This window comes from Danio rerio, chromosome 4 (assembly GCF_052040795.2).
Source record: "Danio rerio strain M-AB ecotype USA chromosome 4, GRCz13ab, whole genome shotgun sequence".
NCBI classification, from domain to species: domain Eukaryota; kingdom Metazoa; phylum Chordata; class Actinopteri; order Cypriniformes; family Danionidae; genus Danio; species Danio rerio.
In genome coordinates, this window is record NC_141024.2 from 11401716 (window position 1) to 11422068 (window position 20353).

Sequence of the window (20353 nt, forward strand, 5' to 3'; positions counted from 1 at the left end):
GGGGATCTGACCCCCCTAATTAACGCTTGATCCCCCTTTAAGGACATCAAAACAAGATGTATGGGGGGTCTGCTCTTTAATAGTTAGGACATTATTTGCTCTGATCTGCATCCTAAATAATATTAATAATTAAAATAATAGATATACATTTGACCACCCCTATTACGGTTCAAACCATTGCGAATGCATGTAGATGTAACTAAATCAATGAAATTTGGTTCACTGAGGCATATTACCGAACATAACCGAAAAACTTCCCCCTCCCTGATCGTCAATGTATAATGCGCACTCTGGATAATACATACATAAACCTATTTATCAACCAAGTCAATGACATTAAATTTATCAATTAATTCATGTTTATGGATACAAATTGCCCTTTTTGTTCCTTGTGAACTGAAAAAAAAATATTCATAGATGATTTCTTGGATTTACTCAATGTTTTTTTTAAGTTAAGTGGTTGTGAACAATTTAATTGGGCTTAATTTCAACACAAATTAAGTTGAACATTACTAATTTAAGTTTGCCTGTTTAAATTCAACACGTATAAATTGTTTGTGACATTCAGCATGAAATAAACTAATTATTAGCCAGTATCTTTCTTGCCTGCATGTTTGAGACACTATATTGTTTTCATACTTTGTTATATATTTTGAAATAAATTATTTTCTTCAAATGCAATAATAGTCAACGTTAAATCAAGAGATTTAAAAAATATATATAGTAGGTAACTTGCCATTGTCAGATCAGCCTTTCAAGACAAAATATAGTACTGGTAAATAAATATTGAAATGTAGATTGCAATACATTACACTGAGAGACAAAAAATATTGAAATGAATTACACTGAAAGGTCGTGCTGGGTCACTCGGAAAAAAATTTATATCCATGAACAGGAATCAATATTTATCAATAGATCTGCTTTGAGGCTGGGTATAGCATATATATATATAAAGAAAAAGGAGTTTACTGACACTGTTCTCATCTGACTGCAGTTCATCCCTCATCACATTATCCATGTTTGTTTGGCTGAGGCGCATGTCAGTTCAGCACTATAATTTTGATGTGATTCAACACTAAGGTTTAAGAAGGAAAAATACAGCTTTATCTAAGCAGGAATAAATGTCTTAATAGTCAGATTCAATCTTATAAAACACAATTACTCAACAACAAAATTGTGGCCAGTGAAAACCCCTACACCACTTCAAACCACTAAATATGGCTTATATAACATTAGCTTTTCTTCAGGGTTTACTAAATGTTGAGCCAGTTCATGCCTGACAAATTCTCAGACACATTAGGCATGCTGCACTACCAGGGGGTTGTTTACTAATCGCAGAATAAATCTGGCTGTTTATACCATTAAGATGTTTAAAAAGAGATTGAATAAAGATGTTTTCCTTAAAACAAAAGTGCACGAATATCAAAAAAATCCCATGTTTGAAAAGAAAATGAAACTGGCTTGTAGTAGGCGAGGTTAAACAAGGCTAACTCCAGCCACCAATAAAAAAACATGAAACAAAACACGACCTGGTGATGTCAAAAGCATCAAAGCATGTCAAAAGGTATTTATTTCATTACTGCCAGGATGATTTTGTAGCCCAGCGTTCTGCTGTGATGCTATGCGACAGACACAAGGTGGACGCTGGGAAGATTTTCTGCCCTGCCGATTCCCTGGTTGCATATCGAGTAACCCGTGCTGCCGACCCTGTCGCTGTCAATCTCGCCGGCGGAGGAGCTCTGGCATGTCTCTTCCTGCTGCGCTTGATCATGATGGCAGAGCACTTATGTAACCCATGATGCACGGCCACGCTGCTGCTGTTGCTGTCAGCCAGGAAATCAATTTGCTTGGTGTTTCTGCTAACTACCCCATCACCTCTGCATCGCTGCTTTCCTTTTGTCTTCATTTCACAAGCTTCTCTCATTCGCTCTTTTCTGAAAAACAGTCAAATTGTGCTTTGCTTCCAGACTTGCTGCTATAGATTGTCGTGTAGGTGTTTCTGATTTGCTAAACCCAGACATTTTGATTCTTCAGAACTGTTCGGCGCGTATTTTGTGAAAAAGCGTCACCACATGCTTTAAAGTGTCACCTATCGATCTGGGCAGATCCTGAAGGGCAATGGCATAGATTTGACCACCTGCTTTCAGCTTGACTCAAAAGCAGGTGAGAGATGCACGCAGCAGGTGCGAGATCAGACATGGAAATCCAGTGAATTTAGGAACCTTGTTCGTGACATTTATTTGACCCCAGGCTGAGTATTACTGGTCGTGGTGACCTTTACATTGTGGCCTGAAGCATAAGATTTTCATCTTTCATTATGTGACAGCTCCCTGGTGAGATGTAGACCTCGTTTGTCAGAACAAGAACGTGCAGTGTCTGCCCTTTACATTAATTCTCGATTCATATAGGACGTATATCTTGCAGCTTAGATAATCAGAAATTGATGTATTTTTTTCTACTTGACTATTTCATTACATCTAAAATCTTTTTAAAAAAGATGCAAAAAAACAATTAAAAATGCCTACGCACTTGAGAGGAATCCTTGAGTCATCGCTGGCCTTGGAAACCTTCAGTTTCATTCATTCCTCATTTGGTGGCTGTCATTTTGAGACTGCATGGCCAGTTGAACGCTGAAACAAACAAACAAAAAAATTGGTGTACCTATAAATCATACAAAATATCACAATGTTCTCCTACACGGACCTTTTGTAGCTCCCTCTTGATTAAAGAAATGGCTTAAAAAGTCAAAAGATTATTTCCAAAATTATTGTTATATAAACCTAGAATATGAATAAATATTGAAAGCTAAATAAAAACTTAAAATACTAATAAAATGATTACAAATGACTTGTTATGATGCATTAAACAAATGCTTAAAGCAAAGAATAACTGATAAGGTGGTAATTTATTATTTTTTATCAGACTTAGAACTACTTAGCAGTGAGTTTATGGGTAACTAATTGCACATGCACCTAAAAAAACACTCAGAATCAAGCATTTAACACATTTAATAGTATGTGAAACACTAACTTAACACTTTATTTTATTGTGTTGTGAATGATTTCAATATATCGCGTGAGAATCGATATTGCAATGTGTGCGTCCGCAATAATTCCCATCACAAGATTTGCATTGTTAAATTGGGATTATAGATGACCACCACAGCTTAAAACACAAGAAATTTGTGTAGAATTTAAGCACAGTAGAGTGAAAGTTCATTATCTGCATGTGTTTTCAGGCCTGTGACAATATACCTACTTTAATAGAGCATAAAGAAGTTTAATAAAGATACATTCATTTATTCATTTTCTTGTCTGCTTAGTCTTTTGGGAAGGTGGGTGGGTGGGGGGGGTGGGGGTTTATGTTTAATCAACTTTGTAAACATGACATGAAGGGATTGTGTGAAACAGCATTATTTGCAGTGAGGTAATTATTTAGCTTTCTACAGACCTGGATCAACTTAATATCTGCATATTTACGAGAAACAACTCCACACATAATGTTTGTCGAACAATTAACATTTAACTAGTACAATAGTGTATACAGCAATGTTCATTATGTTAACATACTAAGGGTTACAGTTTTTATACAGGTTGTTTTCCCCCTCCCACAAGTCTGATGCTGGCGCAGACGTTTGTTTAACATGATCTGGACACAATACACAGATGATACACAGTCCTGTTCTATTATTCATGTCTGTGTTCTGGAGTGTTCGGTGCTCACGGGGAGAAATCAATTAACCTTTAGGGCCGATAGGAGAGACACCACCCGGCTTGAGAAATGGAAATGAATCCAAAGGTTAGCAGAGTGAAACCCCCTGTAACAGTCACAGTTATGCTCTTTCATGCTCGCATGTGTTTGCCATCCATCTGTGTGACAAAAACTAAAATGAGTATCGCAAATCATACCACTCTCTAATTTGTAGAATTATTTTACCTGCCATTTTTTGGTTTTCAAATATTTCCCAAATGATGTTTAACGGAGGAAATTTTCACAGTATGTCTCATAATATTTTTTCTTATGGAGAAAATATTATATGTTATATTTCTGCTGGAATAAAAGCAGTTTTAATTTTTTAAAGCGTTTTAAGGTTATTATTATTAGCCCCCTTAAGCAATATTTTTTTCCGATTGTCTACAGATCAAACCATCATTACACAAAGATTTGACTAAATACCCTAACTGGCCTAATTAGCCTAGTTAAATCATTTAATGTCACTTTAAGTTGAATAGTATCTTTAAAAAATCTAGCAAAATATACTGTCATTATGCATAAAATTAATTTAGAATTAGTTATTAAAACTATCATGTTTAGAAATGTGTTGGAAAATCATATTCCATCGTATTTTCTGGGCTAATAATTCAGGGGGCTAATAATTCTAATTTCAGGAGTATATTCGAATGGATTTGTTGTTAATTTATTTTCTTGATGAGCAGAAGTTTCATGCTTATTTTCCTGCACTAGACATAAGGCAGCTTGTGAAGTAAATAACTTACAGCTCAAAAACACCTTGAAAACAGAGCATTTTCTGCTGGGGTTTAATGAATAACATCTAGTTATGGGTCACCAACACTTTTTTTTATATTAGAGGGTAGCCAAAAGCCTGGGACTGATATACTAGTGTGAAGAACACAGGAGGAGGAGACTGGCAGATGAAGAGGAAAAACTGCTAGACTTGAGGCCAGATTTACTAACAGCTTGTGCCAGCGCAAACTCTCTTTTGGCTTTAAAACCACTCTGCCAGGATTTACTAAAAATTGCTTTTATATACTGTAGGCAGGTGTAATGAAGCCAAGTGCTGTTTATTGAGTAATACAAATCTAAAAACAAGCAATGTATAACCTTCACAAACTTAACTTAATATAAACAAAAAAATTAACAATGACTATTAGTCTTAATGAAAGACTATAGATACAATTGAAGGCAAAATGATTAGCCCTCTTGTAAAGTGTTTATTATATTCAAATATTTGTCAGATGAAGTTTAACAGATTAAGAATATGTTAACAGTATTTCCTTTTTTTTCCTGGAGAAAGTCTTACTTCTTTGAGTTTTGATGGAATAAAAATCATCTTTTTTTCAATATTATTAGCCCTCTTTAAATGATCATTTATTAAATTGGCTACAGAACAAACCACTGCTATCCAATGACTTATTAAATTAACTTAATTAACCCAGTTAAGCCTTTGAAGTCACTTTAAGCTGAATTAAAGCATGCTGTTAATCCTCCCGTTTTTTTGTTTTTGTTTTTTTGCTTGGATTTTCCCGTATTTTATCATTCTATCTCGCTATCATCCCATTTAAATATTTCCCCCCTTATTTTTAATCTTTCTATGAAAAGTGAAAGCACCATCAACACACAGAGCCCATCTTAAACATAATATAATTGCAAAAGCTGTTCAAGAGAATGGTCCTGAAAGAGAACTCCTGAATCAGCGAATGCATGTATGAGTGCTGACTGACGTGCGATAAACTGTTCCTAGATTGGCTTCTGTACAAAAAATTTAAAGAAGAGCAAAAGTGGACACTTTTGGATTTGGGTGTGTGTTTAAACAGACAAATACACTTTATATAATATGTAAACATGTCCGTCCTGGCATGTTTTATTTTAAACAACTAATTCTGTACACACAATTTTAAGAGGAGCGAAAGTGGACACTTTTGGATTAGGGAGTGTGTTTAAAAAGACAAATACACCTTATATAATATGTAAACATGTTTGTCCTGGCATGTTTACTTTTAAACAACTAATTCTGTACATGGAATTTGAAGAGGAGCAAAAGTGGACACTTTTGCATTTGGGAATGTGTTTAAAAAGACAAATACACTTTATATAATATGTAGACATGTTCGTCCTGGCATGTTTTATTTTAAACACAGTTAACTCTGTACACGGGACACTTTGGATTTGGGTGCGTGTTTACAACGCAATCTCACAGCAATTCATAACTTGATTTAGTGGCTAATTCGTAATTTGTACAATCTAATTCGCACAATTTAGTACAATTTGCTCATCACCCAGTGACGGTTGGGATTAGGGGTGGGGTTGGGTGCTACGCCTCCTTTTTAAAATCATACATTTTCGTACGACTGAACTTGTACGAATTAGCCACTAAACTCACAAAACATAAAATACTTCCATTTCCTCGTAAGATCAGGCTAGGTTAAACAGACAAATACACTTTATACAATATGTAAACATGTCCGTCCTGGTGTGTTTTAATTTAAACAACTAATTCTGTGCATACAATCTTAATAGGAGCAAAAGTGGATACAATTGCATTTGAGTGTGTGTTTAAACAGACAAATGCACTTTATAATATATACACGTCAGTCCGGCCGTGTTATTTTAAACCCAACTAATTTTGTCCTAAATGAGCACAAACAGTTATGAAAGTAATCAAATGTTTTCATTATAGATCTGTATATTCTTAAAGGGACACCTCTGTCATCAAACTAAATAGTGGATCTTAAAGATTTCACTAAAAAAAGAAGAGCAACTTTAATCAATATTTAAATATAGTGAATAAATAATCCTGTATATCCTGTATTTTTACATCCCAATGTTGAGAGGTACGAATTAAAGCATACTGTAGGTGTCAAACTCAATCCCTGGAGGCCCGCAGCTCTGCATAGTTTAGCTCCAACCACCTCCAACTCACACCAGCTTAGTCTCTAGTAGTCATGAACACCTTGATTAGTTGGATCAGTTGTGTTTGATTAGGGCTGGAGCGAAACAGAAAACCTCCAGGAAACCAGTTTGAGACCTATGCTTTACAGTATCTTGCCACATAATATGCACTGTCATCATGACAAAATACATTGTTAGAAATTAGCACACTATCGGATAAACAGCACTTTAATGTTTAAAACTCAATAAATATTTCACAGCAGGGCTAATCATGTCTAACTGTACCTAACAAAATGGTGTTTTTGTTTTTACACGAAACGCTAAAACGCTTGTGAATTGACTCTCAGGTCAGCTCTGCAAATGTGCTTGCGATACTGCATTTGAATAAATGGCACAGTTTGATCATTCATTATCCAATACAATGGCATTCATACATTTTTAAGCATGCTCAAGTGACTTGAAATTGAAGCATTCTCTAGGACGTTTTGAAAGCATCATTACTGCATTTCCATATTTTACATACAATAACACATTTTGAACACCAGAACAGCTCATGAGTTCAATATATCAATTATCCTGCTAATCCCACACAGCTTTATTCTGTCTTGCTAAGTGTGTGCTTAGTAGCTCTTTACCTGATGTGGGATTTGAGAAGATAATCACGCTCTGGATGAATCAGATAACTTTTTTGTACTTCTAAAATAAAGATGCACTAAAGCACTACAGTGATCCCTCTTGATCTATTTAAATCCGTATCCCCTCTGACCATAATGCTGAGCACTTCAGTCGAACAAGAGGGCCGTGGAGAGGGTTTCTCTTTTTCCCACATTGTTTTATGATTTTATTTCTGTTTTAATGAGAGGAGATCATGGTGGGAACCTCACATTAGTAGTGGCACACTGACAGAATTACAATAGATGACATTGTAAAGTCAATGAGCATGAAAAGCAAGGGTCTCAAACTCTATTCCCGGAGGGACGCAGCTCTGCACATTTTTGCTTCTAATCAAACACAGCTGCTCCAAAAACAGGGTCTCAAAAGAGTCTCGAACACCTTGATTAGTTGCATCAGTCGTGTTTGATTAGGGTAAGAGCAAAACCGTGCAGAGCTGCGGCCCTCCAGGAATTGAGTTAGAGATACCATTTTAAAATAAAAACCTATAGGTCATAAAACACTCTAATTTTCAGCTATATTTGAATATTTGATGATTTTTAAATGAATCGTTTTACTCATATTTACTTGCATCACACTTTATGCTTCTACTGTAATTTAATTAAAAGTTTGTAATTTTGGACCAAACTTTAGTTTATCAGCAGAATGTTTCTATTTGTTATTGACTTTTGTTTAAAAAAAATATTTTAAGCCAAATTTACACTTTTATTTAAATAAATAAAAGAACATTAAAAAAAACAAAAAAAAAAACGAATCCCGAAATGTATATTTTAAATGTTTTTTTTTAAATGGTGTAACACTCAAAAATGACCTTTGATGTTTGTTCAAACTAGTTAATTAACTTATTTACTACTTATCATTGAGGTTTTTTTTTTGGGGAGACAACTTAATTGTTTTATGTTCTTGCATTTGTAAAAACTAATAAAAACAAACTAACTAAAAGTTTTTTCATTTTGTCACAACACAAATTGATTGATGTTAAACCCAGCGCAATAATTAGCTTTGCTGTTAATCAAATGGCATGCCATTACATTGCAATTAATGCCTATGTAAAACAGCAAAACTTTGATCTCTTGATCTAATCTTCATAACATTAGGGGCTCTGTTTTAACGATCTAAGTGCAAAGTGTAAAGCGCATGTCACAAAAAGCATGAAGGGCATGTCTGAATCGACTTTTGCTATTTTGAGAAAGGAAAAATACTGTTTGCGCCCTGGCACATGGTCTTAAAAGGGTCTTGCTTATTCTCTTAATGAGTTATGGGTGTGTTTTGAGCATAACATGCATTAAAACAAAAAGTGTCTCATCTCTTATATTTAATTTTGTAATTTCGTTTGTTAAGCACAAAGATTTATTTCAAAACTATTTCTAAAATTCAGTTCTAATTTCTAGCAAACAAATAAATGAACAATAATAACGAAGTGTGGTCGAACATTTGGAGTTATATCCAAATGCACGTCCTATTATTATACCCTATATGGACAAATCTAAACTTGTTGATATTAAAATCAAAATAAATATGCATATAACAAATAATACTGCTCATAATAACATTATACAAATGCAAATTGTCATAAATAAACTGAAAAAAAGCCTGTTGAGGTGAGGAAGGCATGAAGGCAGTGGTTTTTATATTTATGTAAAAAAGTTTTTTTTTGTAACATTTGAATCCTTTATTTTTTCATATGTAAAGATATCTGTGTATTGTTGTACATCATGTGTGTATTAAGCAATGTGTAAGCGTTTGGACCCGCATAGGCGCATGAATAATGTGCTCAGCACTTGACTTTAGACCAGCTTTTAGTTGGTCAATGACGCAGTGTATTTCAGATTCTCAAAACAGCAATGCGCCTACAGTGCGCCTTAACACACCTCCTTTTTAGACCAGCACACCCATAAGTCCACAAAGTGGTGCAAATGGATATGCTATTTAAACAACGTGGTGCAAAGTGTGAAAATTAAAGTTGTGCTGGTCTGAAAATAGCAACAAATCACAGCCTACATGCCTTGCGCCTCATTGCGCCGGGTTTATGATAGGGCCTTATTAGTCTATTCAGCATCATCTGCACAACACTGATCTCTCTCTCTTTCTCTCTCTTGTAAAATTGGATTTTGTGTCAACCCAGGCTCTATAACATGGGCGCATAACATAAATATTCACATCCCAGCAGTGAAACCAGGCCAGCTCTCATAAACATATTCTTATTATAATGCAACAGCTCTGAGCAGAGAACAATTCTCTGACTCACAATCTTTGCCATTTTAAGCATGTTCCACGACCCAAATATGATTGCCGAATTACCCATTGGAGCAATTCATAACCAACAGATCCTTGGAGGGGATGAAAAAAGAGCTCATGAAATTCAAAATATATTCATCATAATGATTCACACTGCTGATCCCAAGCCCAGAAAACCCTGCCTTTTCATGAAGACAAAGTGGCCTCTGAAAACACAGTCCTGTCTACAAATAAATATTGTTATGCTTTGAGTGATTAATTTGTACGGCAGCAAGCTTTTGTTGTGGGTTTTAACACATTACACTGCGAGTCGAGCTCTTTAAGTATCATCTAATCCACTAAAGGGTCCAATTAAACCAGTGAGAGGCTCGCAGTCGCTAGAGGAAAGAGAGCAAACACACCAGGCTAAAGATTTTTCGGATCAGCTATCAGGGGCCATTATTGATGTCACGCTGGCTGCCTTTTTCATGTTTGCAATCCTCAGTCGACACACACTTTTGCTGCCGCTCAAAAAGCTCTTCTTAAAGCAGATCCTCCCCCATGCTGGCAGTGAAGTTAGGACTCCCACCGTATCAGTTTCTAATCAGATCTCACAGTAGGCCTCTTTTCACCGGCTCCAGTTCATATCACTGGCATGCAGGAGGGTTGCATCAGATGCTTTCAACTTTTATAAGAGGCAATGATGCAGTCTTACCTGTGCCTATTATGATGGGCAGTATTTTATATTGGTATTTGCTTAATTGGACTGTTTTTCCTTTATCTCTCTTTGTTTTCACCAGAAACCATTTAGATAACACAGCATTGATTTTTCTGAAGTCTGAAGTAATGTGGCCGACTTCGATTTAGGAGATTCCTGAAGGGAGTGCAGAAAAGGCTTTAAATTGGAGATGCCCATGAACTGGAGACAATGAATAAAAGCCCAAGTTTCGACTTTTCATTTGACTACCATATATATATATATATATATATATATATATATATATATATATATATATATATATATATATATATATATATATATATATATATGGCGTAAGATATTTGACCAAATGATGATCAAAACATTGCAGATTGAGCCCTTGCCTAAAACTCTAGATTAAATTAAATCTAAGAAAGTGACAGATTTTAATCTAATGAATGTTTTGTTCACATGCTAACAAAATTATTGTAAATACAGGTTTTCCAATCAGAATCTAGACATGGACGGCATTTGATTAATGCCGTACTGATAGCTGGAAATCTCTTAAATGGATAGTTTACTGAAAAAAAAAAAGATATTCTGTTATGTTTTATTTACTTTTACTTGTTCCAAACCTGTTCTTTCTTCTGTCGAATACAAGAGAAAGAAGATATTTTGAAGAATGTTGGAAACTTGTAACCATACAATTCCAGTAGGGAAACAAATATCATGGGAGACAAAGTTTACAGGTTTCCAACATCCTTTATTGTATCTTCTTTTGTGTTCAACAGAGAAGAAAAGGTTTGGACCAAGTCCAGTGAGCGTAAATGATGACAGATTTTTTTATTTTTGAGTGAAATATCCATTTAAACAAGTGTGAAGCCAATTTTTTTTGATTGGCTGCAGTATTATCAATAATCCCCTTTCCCTTCATGTAAACGAATGACATGTGAATCAAACTAAACAGAATTAAACACTAGTAGTAATTACTAAATATTAATACCTAAAGCATCTGAAGTTTCTTCTGTAAGTTAAATGTGTTTTATAAGCTAACTAGTAAATAAATGCTAGTAGCTAGCTAAGGCAACATTCTGGCTCCAAACTTTGCAAGTTGGCGGGCACTAAACTTTAAACACACAAAAAGACTGATTTCTATAGTGACTGTGTTGTGAAATTTTCTCCCTCACAAACTAGCCTTGTCAATATAGTTTTTCATGTTTACAAACCATTTTTTTGTAATTTGGATGTTTTATATGCACATGCATATGAAAAATATTAGTAAGTTACAAAGCATGCTATCTATCTCGGATCCAAAAAAGCCTGTAATGCAAAAAAGCCTGTACTGTCATGCTCTGCTTGCTGTTTGCCCAGCATTCTCTATGAATAAACTTCAGTTAGCGCAAAATGCAGCTGCCAGAGTTCTTACCAGGTAAAGAAAATATGATCACATCACTCCAACTTTGTCTTCTTTACACTGGCTGCCTGTTAAGTTCCATATAAACAATAAAATATTGCTTCTTACCTATAAAGCCTTAAATAATTTAGCATCTGTTTATCCAACCATCCTTCAGCCTCAAACCTCAGGGGTTCTGGTTATACCCAGAATAGCAAAGGAGGTTGAGCCTTATCATTTATGGCCCCAAAACTCTGAAATAGCCTTCCTGATAATGTCCGAGGCTCAGACACACAAAACTAGATTAAAGACCTATCTGTATACATACATCCCTTAACGGTATGATGTATGAGTGTGCTCCATGCAGGTGAGTGGGCATGACAGACCACACTCCTCCTGTCTTAATGCATTCTTAAGGCATGTTGTTAGAAATACTTATATGCTTTATATGTTTGTTTATATAACTTATATTTTCTTTTAGAGCACTTCATTTTTACATTGACATTTTTTTTTTTAAATATATTATGAACAGCAGCTATGTTAATTATTTTCTCTGCTCTCTATTTCCACCTGTGGATGCCCATCCCGAGACCTATAGAGATGTGATGGGATACATTGATGGGATAAAAGACCTGTGAGGAGATAAAGACAACCATCAAGGACTTCCAGGACATCATAGACATCACCTATATGCTATACAATTGCAGGTTAACCATGCCTATATACAGTAATTTAATTTGACTACAATGCAATTTTGTGCACCTTTTGTAAAGCTGCTTTGAAACTATAATTATTGCAAAAAGCGCTATACAAATAAACTTGAATCGAATTGAATGTATTTGACCAGACATCACAGTTAAAATATGAAGTAGTAGAGTTTGTGAATTTTGTTTGATTGCTAAAAAATTGCTTTCCTACATTTGCCATTTAACATTTATAGTTTTGGTAATCTTTATAGCCTGTAGTCGATCTACTGGACAATATTATTTTCCTTTTGAACCTCTAAAGTCTCTTTTTCTGCTGTTTGTAAGCACAATTTTCTATCATTAGCAGCAGATTCACAAAACCAGCACTGAGGAGGATGACAGAGAAAGAGAGAGAGAGAGAGAGAGAGAGAGAGAGAGAGAGAGAGAGAGAGAGAGAGAGAGAGAGAGAGATCGTCCTGTCCTAGACGTGTTCTGACTGACATTGTCTGTAAATTAAAAGCCTGGTCCATTTATCTTCTGTCACCAAAAACCTTCAGATGCGAGTTCAGAGAAGGAGCAACGGCTGAAAACATGGAATGTGGAATCAATATCAAATCCAGCTTTTATTTCATGTTACATTCTGTCTGAGCGAGGAAGGAGAACTTTACCTGCAGCTCTTGGTACACTGTGAAATAATTTTATTGTATTGATTTTGTGCTGTTGTGCCGCTCTGTCTGACTTGGCAGTGATGCTGTTTTGGTGACCTCCTGCCATCCAGATGCAGACATGCTTCCAGCAATCGATCAGCACGACAGCTTCAGTGGCATTTATGCTGTGCACTACTACATATAATAACAGGTTTCAATGCACACTTCACTGAAACAAGTGGGCATTTTTTTTATAATGCCCAGATTTCCTGGTTAATTTTATATATAAAAAAAAAATAAATAATATATAAATAAATAATAATAATAATAATATATATATATATATATATATATATATATATATATATATATATATATATATATATATATATATATATATATATATATTAAGAAACAGCACTAACATACTATGTGTATTTATAATAATAAAAATATTTATTATTATCACTATTATTATCATCCCTACTTTTTAAAAGAATAGCTAATAGATTAAATAATAGATGATATGTTTTTTATATTAAAAATTATTATTATTTTATTATTAAAAATGTTGTGCCAGAGTTAGCTATAATATTTTTACTTTAGCTATAATATTTTTACTATTTTTAAAAATAGTACAATATACACGTACAGTATAATATATAAAACACATTATCAAATCAGTGGATGCATATTTGATTTTCTTCATGCCAAACTTTAAGCACAGTTTTAAATGATTAAAAGTGGTACTCTCTCTAATATGAACTGGTACTTTATTTATCTTTTTGCTGCTCCGACTGAAAAAAACTGATTTCTCGAGTATAACTGAACAATTACCTTTAATAGATGACCTAGACTGTCTTGAATTGTCCTTGCAGACAATCACATAGTTTGAGAGGTGGTGGTGCAGAATTGTTAAATATTTTATACATCAAACACACATCAGCAATATAAATGCTCTCAAAAAATGTTTTTTCTTCTTGCTCAAATTGAAGTTTCGAATTCGAATTTCGAGAGGATCATGTGCTTATGATTGACCACGGCTGGTCCTGCCTTAGCAAACACATGGTTCACAAATCAGCTGATTCCTAACTCACCATAAATAACCAGAGTTTTTTTACCTCAGTATCTTCATCTTGAAGAACGCCCCCCTTCTACACCTACTCCCTTTTCCTAGATAGGGCAGCACCAGCACTGTTGCCTCACAGAAAGAATGTCACTGGTTCAAGTTCTTACCTTGCCAGTTAACGTTTCTGTGTTTACATGTTCTCCCCGTGCTCGCGACAGTCCAAAGACATGCAACACAGTTTCCATAATTGTACTTTATTTATAGATAAAGATCTGTGGTTCTGCATACAATGACTTTATTTTGCTGGAGTTTATTGCCGTCACTTTACTATTCACTTTACTTCAGGATGCATAAATGCCGCATTGTACAGTAGGTCTATTTTTAGACATTCATAAGTATTCCTAATAAATCTTATAAATGTTGGAGACATACTCACTACACAAACGCGCTAAATCAAACTTCAGCAGAGTGTATTTGAGAGGGTACGAGAAGATCTGCGCTTGAGCAGTGTATATTTGAGGGGGCGTGCAAGAGGTTTTGAGCACAAGCAGAGGAACTCGGCGCGCAAGCACACTCGTATTGCACGTAAATGCGATCTCGACTTGTAATACTGCACTCATGACATTTCTCCATTTGTCATTGAAATAACACCCTAGGTAGTTGGTAGATTTGTGTAAAAGGTCTGCCGCAACAGCTGGAAAAAATCCTAGAAGAAACACTTCTTTTAACATTTAGTAAAAATAACAAGTGTACATAAAAAATAAACATTAATGCATGATTTTATTATACAAATTTATTTTCATAGATTTGTATGCATTAAAACTTGTTATTTCATTTATTTATTAGTATTTTTGTAACATTTTAATAGATTCTTATAAATGCACTCAAAAACTGATTTTGCTGCTTATTCAAAATACTTAAAATGAGTTAATATGAGTAAATGTCATTAGTAAATGTCAATAAGTCATTTTGTGGCCTTGTAGATTTCATTAATATTAATATGTACACTTTATTTAATAAAATTAATTTCCTGATTTTAGGGCACTTTTTTTGCTTTGAAATTAATTAAAAATGCCTGTAATAAAATCTAATCAATTTTATTATAAGAATTATCTGTTATTTTTGAATAATTTTAGAAAGAGAAAGTATTAATTAAATCCAACTTGATTTTATTATGAGAATTTAGCTGTTATTTTTGAATAATTTTAGAAAGAGAAAGTATTAATTAAATCCAACGTGATTGAAATGAGCATTTTCAAATTAGCCAGGGGCACACAAGTTAGTAATGCTGCGTCCAAAATCGCATACTTATGCACTATTCTACGCCATTTTTTAGTATAAATAGTGTAAGTAGTGTGTTCACACTGAAAACACTAAAAATAATAAGTACAGTTTAATTACCTGGATGATGCTCTCATTCAGCCGCTAAAATGAAGTGTGGAATGATGGACACTTCACGCACTCAACGACCGCAGTTTTGCTTACGTAGCGGAAGGGGCGGAGCTATCGGGCGCACATGTTGAATAACTTTATTTATTTTGGATGGTGAAAGCAAAATTCTTCTACGAGAGTGATTATAGCGCCTCCCGGTGGTGAATGCGGCAATACTCTCGGCAGGTATTATTTGATAATTTGGTCGTTTATTTCACTGATTTGGCAACCGTCAAACGTCATCAGGGAAACGGTTTCAATTTTCACTTAGTAAAAAAACATTAGTGTGCCATTTGGGACGCCACTAAATACATATACTATGCTGTTGAGTGTGTAAGTGCATAAGTACATAGTGTCAGGGTCAAGGTCATGGTCAAGGTAAAATTTATTGTCTCCCGTAGGAGAAATTTGTTTTAGAAAAAAAGGTTCTGCTGTACATCGACACCAACAAGACAACATGTAACATACATACACATTAAAATCTAATCCTAAAATACCTCCTAATATAAATATGATTCCATAAAATCAGTAATTTTAATAAAATTTTTATAAAAAAATAAAATAATTAAAGTACCATATGCCCCACTGCCCTCTGTTGTGCAAACCAATCCTGTTATCTTAGTCTTTGACCATCCTTCCTTGCTTGCTCGTTGATCAACTTAATTGAAAAAGGAACAAAAGAATGTTTAAATCTATTATGCTTGCACAACGGGACCCTATATCTTCTGCCAGAATTCATCAGCTCATATTCCACAGACAGCACATGTGAAGAATCATATAAAATCTTGTTGGCTTGTTGGATTGTGCACAACTCAAAGATGTCTTTTAGTGAACCAAGTGTCTTTTAGTGCATGAGTGCATAGTGTATAGTGTGCCATTTGGGACGCAGCTAATGAATTTATGTTGTACACTGAACAAGAAATAAGTTTTTGCTCATATCTTTATAAAATGGAAATAGTATGCTAATTGCATTCAAAAAATTTCCGTTCGAGAAAAAAAACTCATTTCATGTTCAATGCATTAAGATGCCAGATCAGCGGATGACTATAGTTATAATCAAATATGCCTTTAAATGCAACTGGCAGTGTTGTTTCCTCACTCTCTCTCTCCCTTTCAGATACTGTTTGTTTTTCAAAGAATCTCTCTCAGTGGAAATGTGTGTCTAGATGAACCAGAGCGCGCAAACAGATAAAGTTAAACAGAAATACCACAGAAGTCTATGCCACGATAACAGCCCCTGCACACCTTTGGTCTCCAAAGTGTTCAAAAGCATCTCGCTGTCAGGTGTGAGACAGCAGCAGAAGGAAGAGATCTGATAACATTGACAGCGAACCCAAAAGGGCAGCGGGCACATAAAGGGTCTGCGGTGGAACATGTACAGCTGCTGCCTGGAGTTATTCTGGTCACAGATCACCCGCAGAGCAGCAGCGTAACACGTTACACGCATACAGAGAGAAACAGCTGGATAGAAAAGTGTTCACTACTGCATCTAATCACTAACCAATGCGGAGGGATTTTTAGGCATTTTGCACACACTTTTGCAATTGCAGTACATGTTATGGCTTTGAAATCAATCTTCATTTACATTTTACAATTATACTTTTCAATTCTCAGAAAATAGTTCTAAATGACTGCATAAATGATATATGATGAGTCTTATGGTTCTGTGTTTTTAATGAGTCAATACTGCGTTCAAATCTATGATATAAACATATGTGATAAAAAGATGGCCAATTCTTCAAATGTAACTTAAGATACTTAATAAACAAAACATTTAAGTGACAATATAGTTTAGGTAACAATTAACACTATTAACTAGTGACTTATGACCAGCCTGTTATTAAATTATAAGTTATATAAGACATAAGATATACTATAAATAATAATAAAAGGCAAAAGTCATATATTAATGATTTATTGGTTTCCATTTGAGAAAGATATGAGCAAAAACTCATGCCATGTTCAATGCACTAAAATGCCAGATCACAGAGGGACTATGGTAATAAACAAAGATAGGTTTAAATGCAACTGGCGTCCATTTAAATTTATTTATCATAAGACATATGATAGATTATAATAAAAAAGCAAATTAGGATTTTATTGATGCAAAAGTCATAGTTAATGGTTTATTATTAGCAATAATTGCACATTTAAATTAAATGTGATTTTTGGGGGGTGAAACTTATGTTCAAGTCACTTAAATTTGTTCAGTTAAATTAATTGATTTGTGTTGGGACAACATAAATAAATTGTGTGGCTGTTTTTACAGAATACACACAATATGGAAAAAAATGCAGGGTTAAACACATTTAGTTTATGTTATAGACTGAACACGAACTTTCTAAAATGCAAATTGTATGTACATTGCGTCTGTTTCCTTTGCAATTAACATACAATTTCCATTTGAAAAAGATATGAGCAAAAACTCATTTCATCTCCAATGCACTAAGATGGCAGATCACAGAAGGATTATAGTTATAATCAATTATGTCTTGAAAGAGTGCTACTCATGAATGCCTTGCATGAATGAAACTGGCATTTAATTAGTGGCTTATTACCAGCCTGTTATTAAAATATAAGCTATCACGCAAAGTGGCTTCCCGGTCCAAGCACTCTATCAAACTATAGGAAGACTCAACAAATGGTAATTATAAACATTTACAAAGTGATGTAATACTTTCGAAAATTACGATCATAATATATTTACAGTTGAAGTCAGAATTATTAGCCCCCCATTGAATTTTTTTCTCTATTTTCTTAAATATTTCTCAAATGATGTTTAACAGAGCAAGGAAATTTTTACAGTATGTCTGATAATATGTTTTCTTCTGAAGAAAATCTTATTTGTTTTATTTTGACTAGAATAAAAGCAGTTAAATTTTTTAAACAACATTTTAAGGACAAAATTATTAGCCCCTTTAGACTAATTTTTGTTCTGATAGAACAAACCATCGTTATACAATAAGTTGGCTAATTACCCTAACCTGCCAAGTTAACCTAATTAACCTAGTTAAGCCTTTAAATGTCACTTTAAGCTGTATAGAAGTGTCTTGAAAAATATCTAGTCAAATATTATTTACTGTCATCATGGCAAAGATAAAATAAATATCAGTTATTAGAAATGTGATTATTAAAAATATTATGTTTAGAAATGTGTTGAAAAAAAAAAACGGGGAAAAAAATAAACAAGGGGGCTAATAATTCAGAGGGGTCTAATAATTCTGACTTTAACTGTATATATATCAATGCCTTATATCAGATGGCCAGAAAGTGATTAATCTTTTATAAGTTGCTCAAATATTTGTAATGCAGCAAGTCCTGAGACTGTTGTGTACATCATGATTTAATATAAAATTAAACTTAATTGAGTAATATGACTAAAAAGGGGTCATAAATAAATATTTTTTCAATTAAAATGAGCAGTGGTGTTACGCACCGTTGTGTAATGCAAAGGAGAAAATCGAAGTGCAGTTCCAAATGCAGCATTTAACAAACATTTAATGAAAGACTATAACAAAACAAAACTAAAACAAGGCAAAACTCACCAAGAAACACACGGGCATCATGAGAGCAACAACAACAACATCAAAAACAACAAAGATGGCAACGAAAGGGGAACGTAATCTAATATAGATAGTCCTGTAATTAGTAGGAATAAACCACAGCTGTGAGTATGTGAGTGTGGGTGTGTGTGTCCAAGTGACCATCAGCTGTGGCAGGAGAGATTAGTGCAAAGCATCCAGGTAGTGGTAGTTTATATAGTGTGTGTGCAGTTTTCCAGCAATCAGTGCAGGTTAGATCGCTGGTGATGGTGACAATCGGTTTGGGCCCAGAAAGAGTATTCCTCATGTCATGACAAAGAGATATGAGATATAAAATAGATTATAAATAATAATAAAAAGCAAAGTTGGTATTACACTGAGACAAAAGTCTAAGTTAGTGTTAATAATGTTAATAAAGTCATAGTTAATAGCAATATTTGTACCTTAAAATTAAATGTGACAAAAATATATTTCAATATTTTTTTACATTTAGAAATTATAATTTTTATTTAAAATTATACATAAGATTATTATTATTCAGTTTTTTTAATAATACTGTGCATGCAGAAACAAATGTTGCTTTCCATTATTTTGAAATTAATTGTAATTTTATTTGGAAAACTACAATTTTCTATTTAAATTAAATAGTATTATTGTTATTTTAAAATACGAATACTTGTCGTAACCACTGTTCTAACCATCTAGCAGATAAAGCTCCTTTATAAACGTATATCCGTGTTTTCAGCAGACTCTCCAGCAATGGAAACGTCTCTAATACTGATCATGAATTATCAGCCGATCATTCACAGAGCTACAGTATCATTCACTCCTGCCCATTGATCTTATATAAGACTCTTTTATATAACCCAGTGTACTTGATTACATAAGGTGTGAAGATCACCTTTAACAGTCTCAGAACCACCATAAATAACACACTTTTGTCACATTCCTCTATTGAAGAGAAATGTCTGGGTTGCTTTACATCCATGAATAGACACTTTTAGAGGCTGTGGGCTGATATGAATGAAAATATCTTTCAATATTTCAACCCCTGTGAGCCAACGCTAAGTGAAGGTTTTATGCGGCATGGATTTGTTAGTTATGACTTGCGCTCTAAAAGCCAATACGGCCTTCTGATATGCGGCCACGCTTGGCCAAATGTCTCACTGGTGAATGTTTCAGATGAACGCTTTCGTGAGATATCTTTCTCAGGGAGCTTAATTCACAGAATATAAAAACTACACGGCCATTTATTCAACACTCAAGAATGCATTGGTGTTATTGCTTTATATAACAAAGAAAGCACAGTTCATTTTATAGGAAGACACTACAAGAAAAATTGTTTAAGGTGCAGAAATATGTCTTA

The 20353-nt window shown here is 34.2% G+C and overlaps 1 long non-coding RNA gene across 4 annotated transcripts in view; it reads right to left on the reverse strand.

The window, feature by feature from the left end:
- Positions 1 to 672: 672 nt before the first annotated feature.
- Positions 673 to 20353, reverse strand: part of LOC137491393 (uncharacterized) — a 65425-nt gene continuing 45744 nt past the window's right edge. For 2 of the 4 annotated variants that reach the window (XR_015482798.1, XR_015482800.1), the window contains one exon: positions 1534 to 2630. This is a non-coding gene — a long non-coding RNA (uncharacterized LOC137491393). Of the gene's footprint in view, positions 2631 to 20353 lie in introns of all 4 variants that reach the window. The other 2 variants (XR_015482799.1, XR_015482801.1) reach the window with 2 other exon arrangements.